Source organism: Nicotiana tomentosiformis, chromosome 3 (assembly GCF_000390325.3).
Source record: "Nicotiana tomentosiformis chromosome 3, ASM39032v3, whole genome shotgun sequence".
NCBI lineage: Eukaryota > Viridiplantae > Streptophyta > Magnoliopsida > Solanales > Solanaceae > Nicotiana > Nicotiana tomentosiformis.
In genome coordinates, this window is record NC_090814.1 from 141547139 (window position 1) to 141559446 (window position 12308).

Here is a 12308-nt window from a genome sequence, read left to right on the forward strand (position 1 = left end):
AGAGCTTTGCGTCTTGATTTATGCTTATTTATAGAGATTATAATACTGGCGAGATAAGTTAATTGATGAGACGTATAAAGCTAATTAAAAGCTGCTTTTGTTAACTTGTCTTCTAGATTTTAAATTTTTTATTTGTTCAAATCTGACTCTTTATTACATTAGATTTTAGTTTAGTTTCTCCTTATTTTATCGAACATTTTCGAAGGGAAAAGTTTCATTATCAAAATAAAATAAAAAATCTCAAAATGGCTTGTCTTAAAAAATTTTATATTCGTTGTTGGTCTTATGCCATTATTTAACTGGTGTTTATTAGAGACGCATGATCGATCATTATACTGTTTGTGATCAGGATATGTTAAAGATGCCAATTTGGAGGTACTAATCTATTTTTGATAGTACTCTTTTTTGTTCATGATTTGATAGTACTCAAGAGATCTCTTGTTGTGAATTTCATTGTATATTTATCTAACACAATATCTATGAGTATATTACTCTCTAACTTTGATTTTTTATTTAGTCTTGCTTGCTTGGATTTTGAAAAATGTTTAACTTTTGTATTTTTATTTTATAACTTGAACATAATCTTTCATATATAATAGTTAAGTATTAATCAAAAAATTATACTCATTGAGGCGGAGTATATTGGCAAAACTCGTAGCTCGCTAAAGCAAGAAACATATGCAAAGTAGCAAGTAAGGAGCTTTTACAAATTTTTAGTGACAATAAATTATAACTCTTGAATCTTGTTATATGACGAGTTGGATCTTAATTAAAAATGCAATTCTTGAATCATATTGTGATGAGTTGGCATGATATGAATCTACTGGAACAAGAGGATGGAGTAATTGAGTAGATTCAAGTTTTTAAGTATTATCATTTTAAGGAACTTATATTTTTGCTTAATATTTTTTTTACAACTCAAACATATGCTTTGAATATATTTATATTATTATTTTAAAAAAAATGTTCTCATAAATTTGGGTACGCACACAACGCGCGTAACTAAAGACTAGTTACTTAAAATTCACAATCAATACAAATTATTATTTAACTTTCAAAATACAACAATAATGACTTGCATTTTTCTTGGTATAAAAATAGTTTTGCTATTAAAAATTTCTTTTATAATGATGCTATTCAAATCTTTGTCGAGATAGATCGAAAAAAATCGCCTAATAATTCTTTATTACTTTGTGTATTAGGAATATAAGAACCAACTCAAGCTTCATAACTTTTGGAGAAACTTTCTAAGAAAAAAGAGAATGCTCACAATGAAAAGTTATTATTAAAGGCGAATAACAACAAATATAACAATAATGAATATTTTTCAATCCCGGATAAATTGTTCAACTATTATAAGTTAGTTGAAAATATATGATTATATAAAACTAGCACATCTGAAAATATTTACTAAAATGAATAAGTGCTATACAAATTGTAAATGGAATTCTGCTTGGTCAAAATAAAAAAATAAAAAGGTTTGGTGCGAAGTAATTGGATCCTAGCCATCACTACTTAAGAATTACTTCAACACTATGTTTTGTAAACTTTTCAAAGCCATATTTTTTAACAGGCCCAAAAAGAACAGTAGTGTATGAAGCTCAAGCCACAGAGTTGGAGACTCTTACTGAGTGAGTTGCATCCACTCGGACTTTATTTTATTTTACTCTTTTATTGTAAAATTTTATGCCTTTTCCAAAGTCTTTTATTATAAAAACTTTGACTAAAAACTAAAACTCTCCTATTTTAGTGCTTACAGGTCAGTTGATCAATTTATAAAGAAATGACATAATTTCCTTCTATTTAGTTGATTAATTTACTATTTCGCTCTACTCCAGAATTGAGCTCTAACAAAATTTTACAAATTAGCAGACTAATTTAAATATATATCTTTTTAGACATTGGAAAATAAAAGGACCCTTTATCATTTTTTTTAAAATCAAATTTATCTTTTAACAAATATTTTAATATTACTTATACTACTTGTGTAACGTAGTTAACGTTTTAAATTTCACATCCAATCAATAATATTTGTGTACGGTCAAAACCGATTCTCAGTCATAAAGACCGGTCGAGACAATGACGTTTCAATCGAAGGGTATCCACATGACAAGCTCGGACGAATCCCGAAGTAGGGACGTCGAGCTTCGAGTTATAAGACCAATCAACGGCAAAACTCGATATCATTATCGGGCCCGTGTCTGAATCGGACTACGGGGTAACACCGATCGACACACGCCCCGAATATCGATGACCTAAGGCAGAACCGAGCTCGAACCAAGACTGGGGGTTCGATCTAACATCGAGCTCGAGCCAGTGCCAAGCTCGCAGACAAGAGCCGTTACAATCGCACCGAGGGAGAGAATCTTGGCGAGAATCAAGGAAGAGACAAATCATCATGGGTCTTCCACTATATGTATTATTTTATTATGTTGTTATAGATAAAACAATGACCCTCTACTATAAAAGAGGGATAGACTTCAATAGAGGCAAGTCCTCCAAGATACATTAAGATTTCATTGTGCTTGTTTTTTCTAATTTATTTCAGTCTTTCCGTCCATCATTCCCATTTTATAGCAAAAATACATGTATTGTCATTTTGCATCAAAGGAATTTGCATACCCTAAGAACCATATCTAAATTTAACATTATCCGATTTTTCGGGTAAACAGTTTGGCGCCCACCGTGGGGCTAAAGGTAACAATGATTGTTTGATATAAATCTACAGTACACTCCAGCTTACAACTTCAAATCAGCAATGGCTCTACCGATCGACCTCGAAGTCGGCCTTCAAGATGAAACCAACTTGGCACCCGAGGCTCGAATCGAAGTACCCGAAATTCGAGCCGAAATACCATTGGATGTCAATTCACAAATAGCTTTGGAGGCGAACCAGCGTTCCGAACCGGAAAGAAGCATTCAGGGCGGTACTCGATCCGTAGCCCGAGACACCCAAAATGCGAGGGAAATAGGGGCCAACTTACGTACGATCTTCGAGATGCTGCAAGCCCAACAAGTAGCGATAGCTCAGCTACAGAGCCAAACTCGTGCACAAAGCAGGCCGAATTCCAATCCACTTCGAGAAGTCACCCCCAGAACAGAGCCCGCCATAGTGAAATCTAACGAGCAAGAATCGGAGACTACTCCCGGAATTACTAAATTGCTCGAGGAACTCACAAAACGAGTCGAAGCCAACGACAAGATGGTGGAAACGTACAATGTCAGGGTCGATCAAATCCCGGGGGCTCCACCAATAATAAAAGGGGCTTCATTCGAAAAAATTCACACAAAAGCCTTTTCCCTCGAGCGCAACCCCAAAACCAATCCCAAAAAAATTCCGAATGCCCGAAATTCCCAAATATAACGGTACGACCGATCCTAACGAACACGTCACCTCCTACACATGTGCCATCAAAGGCAACAATTTGGAGGATGATGAGATTGAATCCGTGTTGTTGAAAAAGTTCGGAGAGACCCTCGCAAAGGGAGCAATGATCTTGTATCATAACTTACCACCAAATTCCATTGATTCTTTTGCCATATTAGCAGATTCGTTCGTAAAAGAACATGCTGGTGCCATAAAGGTTGCAACAAGGAAATTAGACCTTTTCAAAGTAAAACAAAGTGGTAACGAAATGCTGAGGGTTATCCCGATTTCAAATGGAACGTATGGACTTGCCACTGGTCACAGACGATTGGGCCGTACAAGCTTTCACCCAAGGACTGAACGGGCTAAGTTCGACAACATCACGTCGGCTGAAACAAAATTTGATCGAGTACCCAGCAATAACTTGGGCAGATGTACACAACCGGTACCAATCAAAAATCAGGGTCGAAGATGATCAATTGGGAGCTCTGTATGGGCCCGTACGTCAGAACCACACAACCACTAAAAATCAGAGGGAAATCAACAGAGAACAAAGGTCGAATAGAGACCAATACCAATTGTACGACACAGATCGGATGAACAAAGGTTCAGAACGTGATACGGTTCGGAACAACCGAAGGACTGATCGGGGGTAAAATTCTCGGGGACTTATGAGCAAGAGCGGCTTTGATAAATATGTCGATCCTATAGAGCTCCCTCGATTATCGGAGTATAACTTCAACATTGATACATCCGCCATCGTATCGGCCATCGGCCGCATCAAAGACACCAGATGGCCTCGACCCATGCAGGTCGATCCTGCCCAAAGGGATCCCAATCAAATGTGCGAATATCATGGCACCCATGGCCACAGAACGGAAGATTGCAGGCAACTAAGAGAGGAAGTGGCCCGCTTATTTAACAAAGGACACCTTCGGGAATTTTTGAGTGATAGGACAAAACAAGGAATTTGGCAAGCAAAACGAGCCAGAAGAACCGCAACATGTCATTCACATGATCATCGGCGGCGTCGATACCCCTCAGGGGCCGATGCTTAAATGCACTAAAGCATCGATTGTGAGGGAAAAGCGATCTCGAACTCAAGATTATACACCCATAGAGACTTTGTCCTTCAGTAACGAAGATACAGAGGGAATCATCCAACCCCATAACGATGCACTGGTAATATCCGTACTCATGAATAAAACTAAGATTAAGCATGTGTTAATTGATCCAGGTAGCTCGGGCAATATCATCATATCGAGGGTCGTAGAACAGCTCGACCTGCAAGATCAAGTCGTACCCGCATATCTGGTTCTAAACGGATTCAATATGGCATGTGAAACCACCAAAGGCGAGATTACCCTACCGATAAACGTGGCCGGAACCATCCAGGAAACAAAGTTTCACGTGATCGAAAGTGATATGAGATATAACGCCCTTTTCGGAAGGCCGTGGATCCACAATATGAGAGTCGTATCCTCGACCCTACACCAGGTCCTCAAAATCCTAACATCGGGAGGTGTAAAAATAGTGTACGGAGAACAATCGACCGCAAAGGAAATGTTCTCCATCGAAGAAGCAAAATCAATATCCTCGTCTTCGCCGATAAAAGGATCAGGTTCAGAATGAGACACAATCGGAGAGCAGAGTGCCAAATAGCAATCAAAGACATCGGCTTCGACCTAGTCAAGTAAGCAGAATATTGAAGAAGATAATTATGATCGATGGATCCCTCTATCCTTCGTAACCCCCGATGATTTCGATGCCACCAAATCAACAATTGAGGAACTGGAGCAAATCATATTGATCGAACACTGGCCCGAACGAAAGGTATACCTTGGAACGGGTTTGAGCCCCGAACTCAGGAAGAAACTCATTCAATTTCTTATCAATAACATCGACTGTTTTGCATGGTCCCATCTAGATATAACAAGGATCCCGCCAGACATAACGGCGCACCAGCTAAGTTTGAACCCTAGGTTCAAACCGGTGAAGCAAAAAAGAAGGCCCAAGTTAGAGGAAAAGCACGCATTCATAAAGGACGAGGTAACCAAACTTCTCAAGATATGGTCCATTCGGGAGGTAAAATACCCCAAATGGTTAGCCAATGTGGTTGTAGTACCTAAAAAAGGGAACAAACTTAGAATGTGTGTGGACTATAAGGATTTGAACAAAGCATGCCCCAAAGATTCCTTTCCACTGCCCAACATCGATCGCATGATCGATGCCATGGTCTGCCATGAGATCCTCACCTTTCTCGATGCCTATTTCGGGTATAATCAAATTCAGATGAACCCAGACGACTGGGAAAAGAGTTCATTTGTGACCCGATATGGAACATATTGTTATAACGTAATGCCCTTCGGGCTAAAAAATGCAGGAACTACTTATCAACGCCTAGTAAACAGAATGTTCGAAGAACAAATAGGTAAAACAATGGAAGTCTATATTGATGACATGCTAGTTAAGTCCCTGCGCGCAGAGGACCATTTGGCCCATTTGCAGGAAACGTTCGAGATTCTGAGGAAATACAACATGAAGCTCAACCCCGAAAAATCTGCTTTCGGGGTCGGTTCGGGCAAGTTCCTTGGCTTCATGGTGTCAAATCGGGGAATTGAGATCAACCCCGACAAAATCAAGGCCATCGAAGACATCACCATCGTGGACAGTGTAAAAGCTGTACAAAGGTTAACGGGAAGAATTGCAGCCTTAGGCCGGTTCATTTCAAGATCATCAGATCGAAGTCACAAATTTTTCTCCCTACTCAAAAAGAAGAAGAACTCCGCCTGGACACCGGAATGCCAACAAGCGTTACAAGAATTGAAACGATATCTATCGAGCCCAGCACTGCTTCACACTCCAAAAACCGACAAAAAACTATACTTATACTTGGCGGTATCGGAAGTCGCCGTAAGCAGTGTCCTAGTTCGAGAAGAGCAAGGTACGCAATTTCTCATTTATTACGTAAGTCGGACCTTAGGGGAATTGGAAACTAGGTGTCCGCACTTAGAAAAATTGGCACTTGCGCTGGTAAGCGCATCTAAAAAGTTAAGGCCGTACTTTCAGTGTCACCCCATAAGCGTATTAACCACCTGCCCACTCCGTAATATTTTACATAGGCCCGAACTATCAGGCCGATTGGCCAAATGGTCCATCGAACTCAGTGGGTACGATATCGAATATCAACCCCGTACGACCATCAAGTCTCAAATGTTAGCAGACTTCGTGGCCGACTTCACGCCAACCCTTATACCCGAAGTCGAAAAGGAACTCCTTTTGAAATCAGGTATATTATCCGGGGTATGGACATTTTTTACAGACGGTGCTTCGAATGTAAAGGGGTCCGGGTTAGGCATAATTTTGAAACCCCCCACGGGTAACATTATTCGGCAAGCTATTAAAACTATCAGGTTAACTAACAATGAAGCCGAGTATGAAGCCATGATTGTAGGTCTCGAACTAGCTAGAAACTTGGGAGCAGAAGTCATTGAGGCGCATTGTGACTCTTTGCTGGTGGTGAGTCAAGTAAACAAAACCTTCGAAGTCCGAGAAGGTAGGATGCAAAAGTATTTGGACAAACTGCTTATCACTTTGTACCATTTCAAACAATGGACCCTACGGCATGTTCCACGAGAACGGAATAATGAGGTCGATGCTCTTGCAACTTTGGGATCATCGGTCGAGTAGATGATTTGAGCTCGGGGACTGTCGTTCAACTTTCAAGATTGGTAATCGAAGATGGGCACGCCGAAATAAATTGTACTAGCTTATCCTGGGATTGGAGAAACAAGTATATTTAATACTTAAAAAATGGAAAGCTCCCTTCAGACCCTAAAGATTCCAGGACCCTACGGACTAAAGCTGCTCGATTTACGTTGGCTGCGGACGGAACACTATATCGAAGAACATTCGATGCACCGATGGTGGTATGCGTGGGTCCGGAAGATACCAATTACATCCTCCAGGAAGTACACGAGGGCACTTGTGGCAATCACTCTGATGCTGACACATTAGTTCGAAAAGTGATCAGAGCGGGGTATTATTGGATCGATATGGGCAAAGATGCAAAAGAATTTGTTCGTAAATGTGATAAATGTCAAAGGTTTACGCCAATGATCCATCAACCCGGAGAGAAACTTCACTCGATCCTATCCCCATGGCCATTCATGAAATGGGGAATGGACACTGTTGGCCCTCTGCCATCTACCCCAGGTAAAGCCAAATTTATTTTATTTATGACTGACTATTTTTCTAAATAGGTTGAAGCGCAGGCGTTCGAGAAAATAAGAGAGAAAGAATTTATAGACTTTATTTGGGATCATATCATATGCCGATTCGGGATACCCGCCAAAATAGTATGCGACAATGGGAAGCAATTCGTTGGCAGCAAAATCACAAAATTCTTCAAAGATCACAAAATAAGAAGGATATTATCAACACCATACCACCCCAGTGGGAACGGTCAGGCCAAATCAACGAACAAGACTATTATTCAAAACCTGAAGAAGAGATTGAACGACGCGAAGGGAAAATGGAGAGAAATCCTGTCCGAAGTCCTTTGGGCATACCGAACAACATCAAAATCCAATATGGGGGTGACCTCATTCTCCTTAGTATATGGTTCCGAAGCATTTATACTAGTCGACGATCCTAGTCCCAGATTTCGATTCATGATGGAAGAATCAAATAACGAGGCTATGAACACCAGCCTTGAATTATCGGACGAAGGACGAGAAGCTGCCCTCATCCGATTGGCCGCCCAAAAGCAACGAATCGAAAGGTATTATAATCAAAGAACTAAACTTCGCCATTTCAAGCCTGGGGACTTAGTGTTAAGAAAAGTCACCATCAATACTCAGAATCCAAAAGAAGGAAAATTAGGACCAAATTGGGAAAGACCATACCAGGTGCTCGAGAACGTTGGAAAAGGATCATACATGCTCGGCATCATAAACGGCAAACAACTATCAAGCAGATAGAATGTATCACATCTAAAACGGTACTACTGCTAAGGTATGGCCTTTCCATATTCATCTAACTGACCCATGCAGAAGTCCAAACAAAAGCTGAAGAAGATCTTTCGCTTAAAAGCACGCGTTGCACTCTTTTTTCCTTAGACTGGTTTTCTCCCAAATGGGTTTTTCGGCAAGGTTTTTAATGAGGCAACCATCGACCGTGCTGCATTTTTAACAATATCCGATGCCTCTTTCCAACCGACCTCGAATACCGGGGGGCATCAGGTCCCTCAAATACATCGAGTTCAGATGCAAGAAAGTCATCTCACAATAATAGGGTTCCAACAGGAAAAAATGTAAGAGCCAAATGGTCAAAATGAACCATGCTCATATAGATTGGCCCAAACATAAACACATGTGCAATGACTTGAGATTTATTGTGCAACCAGAATTAAGATTCAGCCTACGGGCTACTTTCATTCCAAGTTCGAAATGATCACTCGAGTATTAAGCCTATGGGCTACTGCTATTCCGAGTTCGAGCAAGCACTCACTCGACCATTAAGTCTACGGGCTACTTACATTACTTCAAGTTCGAATCATTCACTCGACTAAGCCTACGGGCTATTTTTATTTTGAATTCGAGCAAACACTCACTCGACCATTACGCCTACGGGCTACACTACTTTGAGTTCGAATTATTCAATTATTAAGCCTACGGGCTACCTTTATCTCTAGTTCGAGCAAACACTCACTCGACCATTAAGCCTACGGGCCACATTATCTCGAGTTCTTCACTGGACTATTAAGCCTACGGGCCACATTATCTTGAGTTCGAAACATTGACTTGACTGTTAAGCCTATGGGCTACTATTATTCCGAGTTCGAGCAAGCACTCACTCGACCATTACGCCTACGGGCTATGATATTTCGAGTTCGAAACATTCACTCGACCATTACGCCCCTGGGCTACGATATTTCAAGTTTGGAACAATCATTCGACTATTAAGCCTACGGGCTACCTTTATCTCGAGTTCGAAACACTCACTCGACCATTGCGCATACGGGCCACATTATCTCGAGTTCGAAACATTCACTCAACTATTAAGCCTACGGGCTATTGTTATTCTGAGTTCGAGCAAGCACTCACTCGACCATTACGCCTACGGGCTATGATATTTCGAGTTCGAAACATTCACTCGACCATTACGCCCCTGGGCTACGATATTTCAAGTTTGGAACAATCATTCGACTATTAAGCCTACGGGCTACCTTTATCTCGAGTTCGAAACACTCACTCGACCATTGCGCATATGGGCCACATTATCTCGAGTTCGAAACATTCACTCAACTATTAAGCCTACGGGCTATTGTTATTCTGAGTTCGAGCAAGCGCTCACTCGACCATTACGCATGCGGGCTACAATATTTTAAAACATTCACTCAACGGCTAATAAGCTACTTTTACTCTGAGTTTACATTAACTCAACCATTACATTACACCTACGGATTATGTTCCTTCAAAGTTTGAATCATCGACTCAACAAGCAAAGCCAGGGGCTACAAATCTGATCGATCAGAGAGACTACAAGGTCAACATTCGATTAAAAGTCTTCACAAAACAAAAACAAGTCGACCTCGTCATACATATATATACAAAAATTGCCTATGTGATTAATTTACAAACATGAAGAATTAGAAACTAAGCTTCCTGGTTGAGCCCTTCCCCGTCCTTGGATCCGCTTTTGCTACCATCATCATCATCAGAAGCCAAGGCTTCAGCTTCCGCTTCGAGCTCTTTTGCCTTTTTTTACCTCTTCGGTAAGGTCGAAACCTCGAGCGTGTATCTCCTCGAGGGTCTCCCTCCGAGACCTACACTTGGCAAGTTCGGCAACCCAATGAGCTCGAGTATCGGCGCTCTTCGCTGCTTCCCGGGCCTCTATCTGAGTAGCCTCAGCATCATCTCGATATACAACAATGGACTTATCCACCAAGACTTTCGACGACTCAACCTCCGCCTAAGCCTCAACAAGTCGTGTTTCAAGCTCCTCGATCCTCTTAGCTTGAACCGACCCCTTACCTTGACACTTCGAAGTTGAACGTCGGCTGATAATAATTTTGTTAAGATGGTTTCTTTTTCCGCTGGCAGGCGGTCGAGGGTCTCCTTTTACCGATTGCATTCAGCTCGGATTTGGTCGACTTCTTATAGTAACCTGATTTTTTCCATCTTTTGCTGCAACTGAGATAACGAAGGGTTAACTTCCACGGTTGAGTCAGACCCACACTTTAGCAGAATGAGGCTCACCTACTTATCGAGCTCGACCCCTTCTTCACGGACCTTAGCCAAATCCGCTTGGAGGTCCTTTATAGCCTCGTCCTTTTGGCTGCAAAGAAGCCGCATAGCATCTCTCTCACCTGAGACCTTCCGGAGCTCGGCCTCACACAGGCTAAGATTGACTCGAAACCTACTAATGGCCTGCACAGTAAGAAACACGAGTCAAGTATGGAAAAGAACAAAGAAACCAAGTATGGAAGAATCATTACCCGAGTAATGAAATGCTGAGCCTCCTCTAATAAAAGAGAAGCGTCACCAATATCGTAACCATCGTCGACTCCAGTAAAACAATCCCTTGAAGGATCCCCTGCACCAGATCCTGCGACGATATCGGGAGTCTTCAACTCTCGAGCTTCCTTCAACGCTTCCTCAGAAAAAGATGGAAGAGAAGACGAATGACCCATTGTCATAGCCCCGAGAAATCACTCGTAGTACTCCGGTCGAGACTCATGTCTTCGGAAACAACCCCGACAGGCACAACTGCCATCAGCTCGGGAGCTCTGACAACCTCGATGGCCTCCATAGATCGGACCACCAAAGCCGATGAGCTATTTTCTTCTTCTTATTCTTCTCTCAGTCGTTGGACCGAGTCAATCGAAAGGGCAATTGCTTTTCTCCTCACCCTTCGAGTTTTAGGCTTGGGGTCCTCTGACCGAGAGGAAGCCCTTCGCTTCTTATCCTCCCCATGTTTAGGGACTAGGGACTCGTTTTCTTCTTCACTGCTCGAAGGCCTCAAAGCGGCATCCCTGGTTATGCCTGCACAAAAGGAAGTCAGTAACGAATAGAACGCAAAGAATACTTTGAAGGAAATAAGAAGCAAACCTCACCATGGTTCTTGGCCTCCTATCTGCCTTTTGCCAAATCACGCCAAGCGCGCTCGGCGTAAGAGGAGGTCGAGGCTAACTTCCGAACCCAGTCCTCGAGGTCAAGCACCGCTTGTGGCATCCAAGGGGCATCTGAACACGAGGGAAGGACATCAGAAAAATTCGGAAAAGTACATGAAAAGTGAACAAAAATCACTTACGGTCAAAATTCCATTCTTCAGGGAACGACATCTTCTCCTCTGTAATGAGATCACGGGTCCTCACTCGAATATAACGACCCATCCAACCCCGATCCTTGTCTTCATCGATGCTCGACATCAAAGCCTTCAATGCCCGACTATGAATTCTGATTAGTCCTTGAAAGATCTGAGGCCGATACAGTCGTATGAGGTGGTTCAGAGAAAAATCCAACCCCCGGCTTTGATAGAGAAGAAGCGCAATAAGATCACTATACGCCATAAAGAGGGATGAATTTGGCCAAGGGTGACTTGATACCTTTTGCAGAAATCAATAATCACCGGGTCGACGGGTCCCAGTGTGAAGGGATAAGTATAAACACTTAAAAAACCTTCCACGTGAGTGGTAACACTCTCATCGGAAGATGGAATTTGCAATACGACCTCAGAACCCTAGTTGCAGTCTTTTCTGACGGCCTCGAGGTAATCCTCCGTTATAGAGCACGTATTCATCGATACGTGTTCACATCGACCCGAAACGGAGGAAGGATTCTCCACCTTAAAATCGATCTTCAAGGTGCACGGGCCAGGAACATAGTCATGAACTGACGGCTCCACCGGCGCCTTATCATCAGACGGCCGTGAGGAA